The following is a 16,213-nucleotide window of genomic DNA, read 5'->3' on the forward strand; positions in this document are numbered from 1 at the left end:
ATTTTGTGAGTTATAACAAAACACTATACTACCTCATTATTGGAAGCAATAAAAGGTCGGGATTGGTGTACTCTGGGAAAACGGAGACTAGGGAATGGAGACCCTATGTCTAAAATTAAAGCAACTAGGGAGTGGAGACCCTATGTCTAAACTAAAAATCAACTAGGGAGTGGAGACCCTATGTCTAAAAATAAACATCAACTAGGAAGTGGAGACACTATGTTGGAAAGGCGACTAGGGAGTGGAGATCCTATGTCTAAAATAAAATCAACTAGGGAGTGGATACCCTATGTTGGAAAAGAAAACTAGGGAATGGAGACCCTATGTCAAAACTAACATCAACTAGGGTATTGAGATCCTATGTTGGAAAAGGAGACTAGCGAATAGACACCCTATGTCTAAAACGAACCAAAAAGGATTCTTTTTTTTTTTTTGAGAAAAAATCATTTTCATTTCATTTTTTTTAGAACATCATTATTTTAAACAAATTGCCCCGATGCTTATTTTCTGAGGGAATGAACAAATGAATATTTTTTTTTAAATCTAGACTTTTTTTAATTTATCCTAGGAAAAAATTCATCAGACTAGGTTTTCTTATCTCAGAAGAAAAATTCATCAGACTAAGATTTCTATCCTAGGAGAAAGATTCATCAGACTAGGTTTTCTTATCTTAGGAGAAAGATTCATCAGACTAAGATGTCTATCCTAGGAGAAAATTCATAAGACTGGGACTATTTAATTATCTTAGGAGACAGATTCATCAGACTAAGACTTCGATCCTAGGAGAAAGTTCATTAGACTAGGTCTTCTTTTTTTATCTTACGAGAGAGATTCATCGGACTAAGACTTCGATCCTAGGATAAAGTTCATCGGACTAGGGAGTTTTATCTTAGGAGAAAGATTTATCATGTCACGACCCAAATTCCACTTTAGGTTGTGATGGCGCCCAACACCGTGGTTAGGCAAGAGAATCCTAACAACTAGCGAGTTTTCTATTATTGTATTAAATATTTCCAACATTTCCCTTCACTTATATTTAAAACAGTCGATAATTGGCAATTTCATAACAATATAAATACAACCAAAAATGATAGTCCACTAATGTGTGTGCCAGGAACTAGTGTCAAAAGTAGTAGGGCAACTAGTAGAATGTACAAGAGAATACCACTATCCTACTGCCTGAAAAAGAATAGACACTACATAATAAAACAAAAAGAAGAGAAACTCTGGTATGCTGCTGAACGGCTCAGAAGGGGCATCTCACCGTGAGATCTCGACCAGGAATCAGGAGCGCGCGCCGGAGGGGTAACTAGATGCCTGCCTCGGATCCTGTACAGTTAAGTACAGAAGCGTAGTATGAGTACATAAACAACATGTACCCAGCAAGTATCCAGTCTAACCTCGAAGAAGTAGTGACGAGGGGTCGACTTGACACTTACTAAGGTCAATATCAATAATATATAAGGTTTACACTAAGCATGTATGGCATGTATATAATGACATACTCAGAACAAGGAGCAACAATATATATATCAGATTCAGTCACGTCAAATAATAACATACATTTCAAGGCATTTAAACAGAGTAAATCATGGTGAATTTCACATAAATAACATGCGCACATTATGCCGAGGTCGTACAGCCCGGTCTAACATAATAATAATTGTGCACTAGCATAGGGTCGAATGGCGCGAACCATAGATGCATCTATTCTACCGAGGAGAACGGCCCGATCCACATATAGAAATTATTATCAAGAAGGCACATAAAGGCGCATTTATAGTCAAACAAATTCATACAAGTTCTCAAATAAGTGCGTACATTCGTTTATATTTATTTCAATCCCTAACATGTCCTAAGTGGTCTCAGTAGAAAGCAAGAATGTAAGCAATTGCGAGTATGGCATGATACAAATCCTAAACTACCCGGACAATTAGCATAATAGTAGCTACGCACGGACTTTCATCACCACTTATGTACGTAGCCCCCACAGACAATCACATACATTTATTTAATTCACCTAGGTGTTTATTTCCCTCTTACGAGGTTAGAAAGGAGACTCACCTTGATCCAAAGCTTACTTCCGATATCAAGAATGCGCTCAAACCCTCAATTCGGATCCGTACGATCCAAAACTAATCAAACGGGGTAAGAACTAGTCAATACAAGCTCAAGAGTTCATATTCTAACTATTAAATTAATTTCCTAACCCTAAATACAAGTTTCCTAAAATTCATCCCCGGGCCCACGTGCCCGGATTCTGGAAATTCTCGAGGGAAGTTGTTACCCATAACCTAAAGATCAAGAATATATGATTTTTACTTCATTTCATAAAAAAAATTATGGTAAAATCTTGTTTTTTATCAAAACCCTAGATTTTACTCTAAACCCACAATTTTTTTACTAATTTACAAGGTATAATCTACCCCTAAACTATGTATTAAACTCACATTATGTAGAAATAACTTACCTCACAATGCTAAGCCGAAATCCCCTCTTTAGAAGCTCCCAAATCGACCAAACAATGAGTGAAATGTGTCAAAAATGACACATTCCCATATTAAATGAAGGCACTGCCTTCAGCGGTTTCCGCACTTGCAGTTAGGGGACCGCATCTGCGGTCTCGCTTCTGCGAGGGAAGGTTCGCATCTGTGGAATTGGACCGGCTTGACTGGGACCGCATCTGCGGTCCAAGGGATGCTTCTGCGGAAGAGGAGCCGCATCTGCGGTTCCTGGCTCCTCCTCCTTGGGCCGCACCTGCGAAGGGTTGACCGCTTCTGCGGTCTGCACCTGTGGCTGGCCAACCGCAGGTGCGGTTATGACAGCAACCTATAGCTTCAGCTCTTTCCAATTTCTAACTCAACTCGAGCCTCGTCCGATTGACGCTTGGGGCCCCGCCCGAACATACCGACAAGTTTGAAATCATAAAACAGACTCGCTCGAAACAACACTAAATATATGAATCACCCCCTAAAACCAATTGAATCAAACTTATGAACTTCAAGTTCTTTAATTCACATCCAATGCGACGAAACACACTTATACTACTAGGATTGACACCAAATTTTGCGTGCAAGTCTTAAATGACAATATGAAACTATTTCCGATATCAGAATTCCGTTCGGACCTCGATAACACAAAAACCCCCTCCAAACCAAATATTTAAGAACTTCAAAATCCTTACGGAATCAACTTTCACTATTAGGCGCCAAAATGCTCCCGGGTCATCAAAACCCGATCCGGACATACACCCAAGTCCGAAATTATCATACGAACCTGTTGGAACCTTCAAATCCGAATTCCGAGGTCGTTTACTCAAAAAGTTGACTGAAGTCAAACTTGGCCTTTTAACCAACCTTAAGGAACCAAGTGTTCCGATTTCAATCCAAAACTCTTCCAAATCCCGAACCAACCATCCCCACAAGTCAGTAAAAGAAAGTACGGGAAGTCTTATTTAGGGGAACAGGGTTCTAGAAAGCAAAACGACCAGTCGGGTCGTTACATTCTCCACCTCTTAGACAAACGTTCGTCCTCGAACGGGTTTAGATTCATACCTGAAGTGCTGAATAAGTGCGGATATCTGCTCCGCATGTCCTCCTCGGACTCCCAGGTCGCCTCCTCGACTGTTGGCCCCTCCACTGGACCTTTACCGCAGAAATCTTCTTGGATCTCAGCTGGCGATACTGTCTATCAACAATGGAAACCGGTTCCTCCTCGTAACTCAAGCTCTCATCTAGCTAAATAGTATTGAAGTCTAACACATGAGACAAGTCGGCGTGATACCTCATAAGCATAGATACGTGAAATACTGGATGGACTCCCGATAATCTGGGAGGTAAAGCAAGCTCATAAGCAACCTCCCCAACTCGCCTCACCACCTCGAATGGGCCTATAAACCTGGGCCTGAACTTGCCCTTCTTCTCGAATCTCATAATCCCTTTCATCAGTGAGACTTCCAAGAGAACCTTCTCGCCGACCATGATTGATACATTCCGCGTCTTCTGATCTGCATAACTCTTCTATCTGGACTGAGCTGTGCGAAGTCTCTCCTGAATCAACTTTACCTTCTCCAAGGCATCTCTCACCAAATCCGTACCATACAACTTAGCCTCACTAGGCTCAAACCACCCGATAGGAGAACGACAATGCCGACCATATAAAGCCTCAAATTGAGCCATCTCGATGTTGGATTTATAACTGTTGTTGTAAGCAAACTCGGCCAAAGGCAAGAACTGATCCCACTGTCCTCCAAAGTCAATCACACATGCTCTAAGCATGTCCTCCAGAATCTGAATTGTCCGCTCCGACTTCCTGTCGGTCTGCGGGTGAAATTCTGTACTGAGCTCTACACGTGTTCCCAACTCACTCTGTACGGCTCTCCAGAAACGGGAAGTGAACTGAGGGCCTCTATCTGATATGATGGAAACACGCAGACCGTGCAACCGAACTATCTCCCAAATGTAGATCTAAGCCAACCTCTCTAAAGTATAAGTAGTCACTGCCGGAATGAAGTGTGCCGACTTGGTCAACCTGTCGACAATGACCCAAACTACATCAAACTTACGCAATGTCCGCGGCAACTCAACAACGAAGTCCATAGTAATGCGCTCCCACTTCCACTCCGGTATAGGCATCTGCTGAAGTAGTCCACCTGGCCTCTGGTGCTCATACTTAACCTGCTGGCAATTCAAACACCTAGCCACGTACTCCACTATGTCTTTCTTCATCCGCCGCCACCAATAATGCTGCCTCAGGTCACGATACATCTTCGTAGCACCTGGATGAATAGAATACCGTGAACTGTGCACCTCTTCTAGAATCCTCTCCCTCAAGCCATCGACATTAGGAATGCATAAGCGACCCTAGAGTCACAGAGCACCATCCTCGCCGATAAAAACCTCCTTGGCACCACCCTGTAGCACCGTCTCTCGGAGAACTTCCAAATACAGATCATCGAACTGTCGAGCCTTGATCTACCCAATAATGAAGACTGAGCAACAACACATGCAAGGACTTAGCTGGGCTCTGAAATATCCAAGCTCACGAGTCTGTTAGACAAGGACTGAATGTCCAAAGCTAGTGGCCTCTCCTCTGCTGGAATGAATGCCAAACTACCCATACTCTCTGCTTTCCTGCTTAAGGCATCCACGACCACATTTGTCGTGCCCCGATGATAAAGAATGGTGATTTCATAATCCTTCAGTAACTCAAGCCATCTACGCTGAGATCCCTCTGCTTGAACAAATGTTGTAAGCTACGATGATCAGCATAAACCTCATAGGACACCCCATACAGACAATGCCTCCAAATCTTAAGAGCATGAACAATCGTGACCAACTCTAGATCGTCCACAGGGTAATTCTTCTCATGAATCTTCAGCTGACGTGAAGCATATGCAATAACTCGCCCCTCCTGCATCAATACACATCCCAAGCCGACGCGTGAAGCATCACAATATACCATATACATCCCCAAACCAGAAGGCAACATAAGAACTGATGTTGTAGTCAAAGCTGTCTTGAGCTTTTGAAAGCTCGTCTCACAATCATCGGACCAACGGAAAGGAGCACCCTTCTGGGTCAATCTAGTCAAAGGTGCTGCAATGGATGAAAAGCCCTGCACGAATCGCCGATAATAACCTGCCAACCCCAGGAAACTCCGGATCTCAGTCACTGAAGTAGGGCGTGGCCAACTCTGAACCGCCTCAATCTTCTTGGGATCCACCTTAATACCCTCTCCTGATACAACATGCCCCAAGAATGCCACTGACTCAAGCCAAAACTCACACTTGGAGAACTTAGCATATAGCTTCTACTCTCGCAATGTCTGAAGCACTACTCTCAAATGTTGCTCATGCTCCCCCAGGCTACGTGAGTATATCAATATGTCATCGATGAAGACAATAACAAAGGAATCAATATAAGTCCTGAACACCATGTTCATCAAGTCCATAAACGTCGTTGGGGCATTAGTCAAGCCGAAGGACATCACCAGGAACTCATAATGGCCATATCTAGTACGGAAGTCAGTCTTCAGGACATTTGAGTCTCGAATCTTCAACTGATGATACCCTGATCTCAAGTCGAACTTAGAAAACACCCTAGCACCATGCAACTGGTCGAACAAATCATCAATGCGCGGCAACGGGTACTTGTTCTTGATAGTAACCTTGTTCAACTGGCGGTAATCAATGCACATTCGCGTGGTTCCATCCTTCTTCTTCACAAATAACATTTATGCACCCCAAGGTGATACACTAGTCTCACAAAACCCTTTGCTAATAACTCCTCAAGCTACTCCTTCAATTCCTTCAACTCTTTCGGAGCCATACGGTACGGTGGGATAGATATAGGCTGGGTACCTGGAGCCAAATCAATGCAGAAATCAATGTCACGATCCGGTGGCATGCCTGGAAGGTCAAAAGGAAACACGCCGGCGAACTCCCGAACTACTGGCACCGAATCAATCGTTGGAGACTCTGCGGGTGTCCCGAACATAAGCTAGATAAGCCTAACAACCCTTCTCGATCATATGTCAAGCCTCAGGAAAGAGATTACCCGACTAGATGTACTCACTGAGGAACCCTTCCACTCCAACCTTGCCAACTCTGGCATCGCTAAAGTAACAGTCTTGGCATGGCAATCTAGGACGGCGTGGTACAGGGATAACCAATCCATGCCCTGGATGACCTTAAAGTCGGTCATATCAAGCAACAGGAGGTTTGCTCTAGTCTCAAAACCACAGAATGTGACCACACATGACCGGTAGATCCGATCCATAACCACAGAATCACCCACAGGAGTGGACACATGAATAAGAGTACCCAAGGACTCACGAGGAATATCCAGGAAATGAGCAAACGGAGATGATACATATGACTAGGTAGACGCTGGATCAAATAGCACTGAAGCATCCCTACCGCAGGCGGATATAATACCTGTGATAACGGTATTTGAGGCTAATGCATATGATCTGGCCGAAATAGCATAGAATCTGGCTGGAGTGCCGGCTGGCTGGCCTTCACCTGACTGAGCAGTAGTTGGCTGCCCTCTCCCTGCCTAGCCTCCACCTCTAGGACGGACCCTACCAGTCTATCCTCTGACCCTGGGTGGCTGGGCAACCAGTGCTGTAATTATGGGTTACTGACCCTGCTGCACTGCCTTGCTCCGAAGCCTGGGACAATATCTCCTTATGTGACTAAGGTCTCCGCACTCGAAATAACCCCTCGGTGTGATGACGTGCTGCCTGATGCATGACCCTGATGGCCTTTGGACCCACTAGAAGAAGCCTGAATAGCCGGTGGGTGATATGAACTCTCCGGCATGGCACTGAAGTAGGAATCAGAAGAACGCTGGGGACCTAAATACCCACTGGAAGAACCTTGGATAGCTGGCGGGCGGTAAGAACTCTCTAGAATGGTGCTGAAATAGGGGCGCGCTGGAGCACCTCGAGGAGGTGGCGGTGTTGAATATGGGGGCCTGCTAGGCTGACCCCTCCCAAACTGACCTCTGTCCCTAGCCGAGGCACCTCTGAACTCTCCGGAGAATCTATCCCTCTTGTCTTGCTGCATCTGCTCCCTACCTCTCAGACGGTAGCCCTTAATCCTCCGAGCAATCTCCACCACTAGCTGATAAGGAGTCCCCATCTCCACCTCTCGAGCCATGTTGGCCCTAATACCAGAATGCAACCCTACGACGAACCTCCGCACCCTCTCTACGTCAGTAGGAAGTATCATCAGTGCATTGCAGGATAACTCAGAAAACCTCGCCTTATAGTCGATCATCGACATCTGACCCTGCTCAAGCTGCTCAAACTGATACCTATCCAGGAATAGCTGTGTGAACTAACCCCAAGTAACGGGAGGAGAACCCGCTATCCTGCAAGAACATAGGACTGCCACCATCTACGGGCCTTGCCCTCCAGCTGGAATGTAGTGAAGCCAAACCCATGAGAGTCCAATATCCTCATGTTGTGTAGTTTGTCCTGCACCTATCAATGAAATCTTGAGCATCCTCGTGACGCTCACCTCCGAAGATGGGAGGGTGTAGCCTAGTCCATCGGTGCAGCAACTGGCTGAGCCCCATCCGCGGGTAGTGCACCCGGAGTCTGATACACTGCAGTTGCATGACTAGGAGCCTGAGCAGTAGGGGTCTGTGCTCCCCCTCCTGCCTGAGATGTAGCTGGGTCTGCTGGAAATAAACCAGCCTGAGTCATGGTATCCATGAACCGCAACATACGGCCCATGACCTCCTGGAAACTCGATGCTGTCATAAAGTTCGCCGGGGTAGGCTCAGCTGCGGGCACCTCGCCATGCTCCTCAATGGTAGGATCCCCCGCAGGATCCGCCGGTGGTGCAACTGGGACAGCTTTGGGGTTCCCTTGTCCCCTACCTCGGGCCTGTGCCCTCCCCCGGCCTCTGCCTCGGCCTCTAGCAACAGGGGAATCAGGTCCTCACGGGTCTGAAACGTCTGTCGTGCGCGTCCTCACCATCTGTGAGAGAATAGAATAAGGAAATTTAGTATACCATCAACTGCACGATAGAAGATGAATAAAGAGTAGTTTCCTATCACCCTATAGCCTCTCGAAGATAAATACAGACGTCTCTGTACCGATCTGCAAGACTCTATTAGGTTTGCCCATGACTTGTGAGACCTACATGAACCTAGTGCTCTGATACCATGTTGTCATGACCCAAATTCCACTTTAGGTCGTGATGGTGCCCAACATCACGGTTAGCCAAGCCAATCCTAACAACTAGCGAGTTTTCTATTATTTTATTAAACATTTCCAACATTTCCCTTCACTTATATTTAAAACAGTCGATAATTGACAATTTCATAACAATATAAATACAACCCAAAAATGATAATCTACTAATGTATGTGCCAGGAACTAGTGTCACAAGTACTAGGGCAACTAGTAGAATGTACAAAGAATACCACTATCCTACTGCCTGAAACAGAATAGACAGTACATAATAAAACAAAAAGAGGAAAAACTCTGGTATGCTGCTGAACGGCTCAGAAAGGGCAGCTCAAATCTCGACCAGGAATTAGGGGCGCGCGCCGGAGGGGTAACTAGATGCCTGCCTCAGATCCTATACAGTTAAGTACAGAAGCATAGTATGAGCACATAAACAACATGTACCCAGCAAGTATCCGTCTAACCTCGAAGAAGTAGTGACGAGGGGTCGACTTGAAACTTACTAAGGCCAATATCAATAATATATAAGGTTTATACTAAGCATGGATGACATGTATATAATGACATACTTAGAACAAGGAGCAACAATATATATATCAGATTTAGTCGCGTCATATAATAACTTACATTTCAAGGCATTTAAACAGAGTAAATCATGGTGAATTACATATAAATAACATGCGCACGTAAAATGCATCAGGATGATCTTTTAATTTGGGTACACATGTCCTAGATGGACCCGACCCCTGTGTTGAGTCCCCAAAGTCAAATGCATGTGATGCAAACAAACGTTCCTACTAGGGATCCGGCATGAGGCTATGTTATTCTAAGTTTAAATCCTGGGTGTATTGTTCTAGACGTTACTTACGCGAGCGGACAACTCGAGCCGAGGTGTCAGCGTACCGGGAATACAGAAGCTTCACCGGCTTTGCAACTTGTTCGAACCTCGTTCTAAGATTAGGTTATGACTCTGATGATAGGCTATAATTGCATATTTTAGTCGCTTATTACACTCTAATTTACTGCACTTTAATTGAGTTTGCGCTTTAATCGCTAGTGTTTTGCACTAATTATGTGTTTTATGCCTTGTAGGTGTGATTCCGAGCTATATAGATGTTATGGAATGAATTTAAGTGATTTGAAGCTTTGAAGTCTGAGTAAAAGCTCAAGGAATTAAGCCGGGATCGTGTTCGGGGGTCAAGTTTGATAATTAAGTACGAACGAAGACTTGAGGAGGCATATTGCGTACTGTCTAGTAAAATAGACATAACTTTTTGCTCAGAACTCCATTTGGGCTCCAATATATATTTTTGGAAAGATAACTCAAAGGATACAACTTTCATGTTTTACGTTTTTCCAAATTCCAAACGGAACAGGGCGAAAAACTGCGGTTTTTTCGCGACCGCGGCAGAACCGCGGCAGAACTGCGGTAGAAGATGGTCGCGGACAACTGAAGAATCAGAGGGCATGTTTGGCCGCGATTCCACCGCGATCGCGGCAGGAAGCGAGAATTTCAGGGACTAAAGTGCAAAACATGGGATTTTAAGTCCTAAACCCTATATTAAACAAAGGAGGCCGGCCAAGAACAAGAGGAGGACATATTTTGGACACAAGTTAGACCTAAGGAGGCGGAGAGACACTACTTTAGGGTTAGACAACACCCTTGGAGGCAAGAACACATTGGGAGCAAGGCGGAGAATTCTTCTACGAGTTTTTTCTTCCTCTTCCTATTTTTCATTGTTGGTTATGACTTTTAGTATCGTAGTTTTACATACTATTATGAATAGCTAATTTGTTATCTAGAGTTTGATAGAACCTTTTGTAGGATAAATTCTTGTTATGTTTTTATATAATTGAGCCATAGCTTTTCTCTATTTGTTCAACTACGTTTATATTGTGGTTGGTTGAAGAGCTCTCAATTAGCTGTGCCTATTTAGTATGCATGACTCGGGAGAGAGTGCATATTTAGGTAATTGTTAAACAACACCACTCCCAAAGTATATGAGGGATCAATAACCGAGGGTTTAAAGGCGGAATTAGGGATAACGAAGCCTTGGGTGCGATCTGAAGTGAGCTGTATTAAAAGCCAGCTAGCGTAGCTTGGGAGAGTGCGTCTAGTAAATTGTCATAATTACTCGAGAGAGATTTACGGTAATAAGAGTGATCATGATCGGTAGGAGAATACTTAGGCGAAATTATAGAAGACATAGCGGGAAGGATTCCGACAATAGGGGAAATCATAACTCTAGACCTCCTTAATCTTTTCTCTAACCCTCAGTATCGTTAGTTGTTAATTTACTATTTTAATTTGTTAGTTAATTAGTTAAATAGAAGAATCTTAATATCTATAAGTTAGGAATTGTTCAAGCTTGTCTTCTTGGTGATAGTGAACAGCTGTAGCTAAACCTTAGTTCTCTGTGGGATTCGACTCCGGACTTGTAAACCGGATTATATTTGCAACGACCGCATTGTCCTTTTTATAAGGCATAGTTGGGCGTGATCAAATTTTGGCGCCGTTGCCGGGGACTAATGGTGTAGTTGTAGCTGTATATATTGCTAGGGTTCAAGTTTGAACTTTTATTTTGTTTTGTTTTTTTTTTGGTATTTTTTATAACTGTTGATTTGAGAAACATGACATCTTGGAATTATGGGAATTTAGGTGTAGATAATTCTACTATTGATCTCCATACATATTGTAAAGGAAGCCACCCGTGGCAAAATTTTCAAAACGTTCTTGAGAGCGAGTTATGTGCACCAACTCAATCTTATTTGTGGAATGTGTGTGATGTGTGTGGTGGTAAAAATGGTCACCTTCATGGTTGTGCTTATATTTCTTATTTTCCCCCAACCCCTTACTACGATGGTTCCACCTTTTCTTGTGAAGTTATTAGGAACAAAGAACCTGGGAATACGGACCTGAAGGAGATCAAGGATATGCTAAAGTGTCTTCTAGAACAAAACAATGAGAAACAATTGCACATTGAAAGGCAAGAGGCAACTATTCGCAAGTTGGAGGCTCAATTGAGTCAAGTGGTTGGAGCTTTTAATGCTCAACAATCCAATATTGATGATAGTAGCCAAGAAGAGCATGAATTTGAGGTATTAATTGGGGAGGTCAAAGCAGAACATCAACAACCTAGCCAACTAGAATTTGAAGATGTCAATGTTGAAGAAGTGAGACTAGAGTCAGCCAAGGACATTGAGGATACAAATTTTGTTGACTCTAGTATCATTGATGTTGAGGATGCTGAAAGTCTTGAAGTTCATGTGTGTGAGCGCATTGGTCCTCACTTCAAACATTTTTCTACATTGTGCTTGGATGACGATATGAAAATAGAGTCATCCGAGCCGATTGAGAAGTCAAGGAATGAAGAACAAGGTGCCTATATTCTGGAATTTTTCTTATTAGAAAGACAGGACTACATACCTCATCTAAAAGCCAAGAAGTGTAGAATAGTACAATGGTTGCTTGGACCAATTAGATTTGTTCCTCCACCCCTGGAGCATAGCCGAAAACTTGATGCCAAATTGGGGGTTCAATTCATAAGCTCGAGGTAGAGGCAAAAAGTGATTCGCGTCGTGCCACGACGTTAAATCAAGCGCTTGTTGGGAGGCAACCCAACTTTATTGCTTTCTTTTATTTATTTTTTTTAATTGTATTATTTTTGTAGTGTCAATTTTTTTATTTTCTAGGAGCATGGAAAGCAAAGGTATTGGAAGGATGATCAGCAAACCAAATGGTTGGAACTAAGTGTGAGGTACCCACACGAAGGACCAAGCTTGGGAGAAGTCTGAGTGCCCCATGAACTGCTAGTGCTTCAGTCTTTGGCCTACCAGGGAGTTTCTTTTACCCTCTTGTATGTATGGCTGTGCATTGGGACAATGCACAATTTTAAGTGTGGGGTGAGGAGATTGTCTGGGTGATTTTTCATGCTACTTTAGCTGTGTTTTTTTTTTTTAAAAGATCGGACTTTTCCTGATGACGGATCTTCTAGACAGTTTTCTTGAGGGAAGTAAGTCTAAAGAAAATACCAAAAAGATTTTTTGTTTTGTTAGGTAGTGTAGCAATTACCCCTTGGTTTTTTTTTAAACCACGGTTCTTTTCCAAGGGTTTTATTTGAACCGGGTGTAGTTAGTTTTTTTTTGGGAATATGAGCCATTGTGTTTTGCTTTGAATTGAAGCAATATCTCTTGACTTTGTTATGCCTTGAGAATAGTGAGTACTTTGGCTGTGACGCTTAGGCTCAGTTTTTGACTCTTGTATAAGTACCTTAAATTGTATGATCTTAAATTTGCTTAACTGCTCTGACTAGGGTGTCTTGATGAATCCAATCCTGAGTGAGTTATGTGCCATGTGTGTGTAAGGTTTGTGATATTCCGTGCATTGCATTTGATGCCTAGAACTTGCCCCGTGTGTTTGCAAAGCGAAATAGTAGTGTTGTTCAGTCTTGGAAGTGATATAGGCATTTCTTTGTTGAGCCAGATATGTATATTTTACCCGCTTAATTATTATGTATCGTAGTTAACCCCTTTGAGCCTATAATCCTGTTTCTTGGCAACCACATTACAAGCCTTACCCATTTGTTGGAATTAACCATCTATTTGAACCATTGTAACCTCTCATGAGCACTTGAATTATTTATGAACTTTGTAAAAGTTAAAGTGTGGGGTGGTTGGTTTGGCTTTTGAGTGGAACTAATGAAATAAGGAAAAAGGTGCACTGTTTTGAAAAAGGAAGAGCCACTTGAATTGAAAACAAAATAGTTGGATTGTTGTGAAAAAAAAAAGTTTCTTGATAAGTGGTGGCTCTTGACGTAAGTGTGCTTAAAGAAGTATGGGGTAATATAAATTGATGTGAATGTGGAGTTTTGGTTTGACATAAGTATGGGGTTTAAATGTTAAAATGCATGTATTAAAGTGTTTAGGGAGGTGTAGTCACTCTTATATCTAAATGTATCCTACCCGTCCTGTAGCCTACATTACAACCAAATAAAGTCCTAATTGATCCAAGATTGAATGAGCTCGATTAGTGGAGTAGTACACTACGGGCAAGCTTATGGTCCATCTTTTGTGCCATATGAATGTTATTTCTGAGAGTGAGTGAATTCTTTCTATCTTGAGTTCCTAAGTGTTCGTAAATTTTATTGTGTGGAACTATTCTCTTGTGTTGTGTGAGCGCACTTGATTCATGAAGGAAAGGTAATGTCAGTGACATCTATATTAGAGTAAGTGGGTGACTTGTGAATAACGTGTGTTACTTGTGAGTCAAATTTTGAGGTGAAGATGTTACGCTTTTGTGCTTAGTCTATTTTAAATACTCTTGGTGTGATGAGTTAGGAGAATTGTTTTAAAAAGGTCGTGTCTATAAAAAAGTGTAGTTTGATTGCTCGAGGACGAGCAATGGTGTAAGTGTGGGGTGTTGATGATAGGCTATAATTGCATATTTTAGTCGCTTATTACACTCTAATTTACTGCACTTTAATTGAGTTTGCGCTTTAATCGCTAGTGTTTTGCACTAATTGTGTGTTTTATGCCTTGTAGGTGCGATTCCGAGCTATATAGATGTTATGGAATGAATTTAAGTGATTTGAAGCTTTGAAGTCTGAGTAAAAGCTCAAGGAATTAAGCCGGGATCGTGTTCGGGGGTCAAATTTGATAATTAAGTACGAACGAAGACTTGAGGAGGCATATTGTGCACTGTCTAGTAAAATAGATATAACTTTTTTCTCAGAACTCCATTTGGGCTCCACAATATATTTTTGGAAAGATAACTCAAAGGGCTACAACTTTCATGTTTTAAGTTTTTCCAAATTCCAAACGGAACAGGGTGAAAAACTGCGGTTTTTCCGCGACCGCGGCAGAACCGCGGCAGAACTGCGGTAGAAGATGGTCGCGGACAACTGAAGAATCAGAGGGCATGTTTGGCCGCGGTTCCACCTCGACCACGGCAGGAAGCAAGAATTTCAGGGACTAAAGTGCAAAACATGGGATTTTAAGTCCTAAACCCTATATTAAACAAAGGAGGCCGGCCAAGAACAAGAGGAGGACATATTTTGGACACAAATTAGACCTAAGGAGGCGGAGAGACACTACTTTAGGGTTAGACAACACCCTTGGAGGCAAGAACACATTGGGAGCAAGGCAGAGAATTCTTCTACGAGTTTTTCCTTCCTCTTCCTATTTTTCATTGTTGGTTATGACTTTTAGTATCGTAGTTTTACATACTATTATGAATAGCTAATTTGTTATCTAGAGTTTGATAGAACCTTTTGTAGGATAAATTCTTGTTATGTTTTTATATAATTGAGCCATAGCTTTTCTCCATTTGTTCAACTACGTTTATATTGTGGTTGGTTGAAGAGCTCTCAATTAGCTGTGCCTATTTAGTATGCATGACTCGGGAGAGAGTGCATATTTAGGTAATTGTTAAACAACACCACTCCCAAAGTATATGAGGGATCAATAACCGAGGGTTTAAAGGCGGAATTAGGGATAACGAAGCCTTGGGTGCGATCTGAAGTGAGCTGTATTAAAAGCCAGCTAGCGTAGCTTGGGAGAGTGCGTCTAGTAAATTGTCATAATTACTCGGGAGAGATTTACGGTAATAAGAGTGATCATGATCGGTAGGAGAATACTTAGGCGAAATTATAGAAGACATAGCGGGAAGGATTCCGACAATAGGGGAAATCATAACTCTAGACCTCCTTAATCTTTTCTCTAACCCTCAGTATCGTTAGTTGTTAATTTACTATTTTAATTTGTTAGTTAATTAGTTAAATAGAAGAATCTTAATATCTATAAGTTAGGAATTGTTCAAGCTTGTCTTCTTGGTGATAGTGAACAGCTGTAGCTAAACCTTAGTTCTCTGTGGGATTCGACTCCGGACTTGTAAACCGGATTATATTTGCAACGACCGCATTGTCCTTTTTATAAGGCATAGTTGGGCGTGATCAGACTCTAACAGAAAAGAAGCCACGCGAAGCGCACGCTTCCAGATGATTTAGAAGACTTAGAGAGAAGAGGGTTTCGTAACAGTTTATATACAGTTCAAGCAATATCAAAACGGCATTTAGCACATTAGGCTTAAACACGTAAAAATCAGATAATAAATAAAAGCCAAGTATAACAGTTATTCTAAGTTTGAATTCTGAACCCTGAACCAGAGATTCTGGGTTAGATCCCCCGGCAGAGTCGCCAGAGCTGTCACACCTCCTTTTTCCCGAGGAGATAGGGGAATTTTTCCAATTAAAGTGACATTAATCGAAATTAGATTAGTTATTTATTCAGAGTCACCACTTGGAATAATTTGTGGTGTCTCAAGTCACCGGTTTAATTTAAATCCCAAATCGAGAAAATTTGACTCTGTTTTAAAGTCCGCGAACACAGAAGATCGAGTAAGGAATTTTGTTAACTCGGGAGAAGGTGTGAGGCACTCCCGAGTTCCGTGGTTTTAGCACGGCCGCTCAATTATTAACAATTGGCCTAATTAGCTGATTTATTGCATATTTAA

This window comes from Nicotiana attenuata, chromosome 2, assembly GCF_001879085.1.
Source record: "Nicotiana attenuata strain UT chromosome 2, NIATTr2, whole genome shotgun sequence".
Classification (NCBI taxonomy): Eukaryota; Viridiplantae; Streptophyta; class Magnoliopsida; order Solanales; family Solanaceae; genus Nicotiana; species Nicotiana attenuata.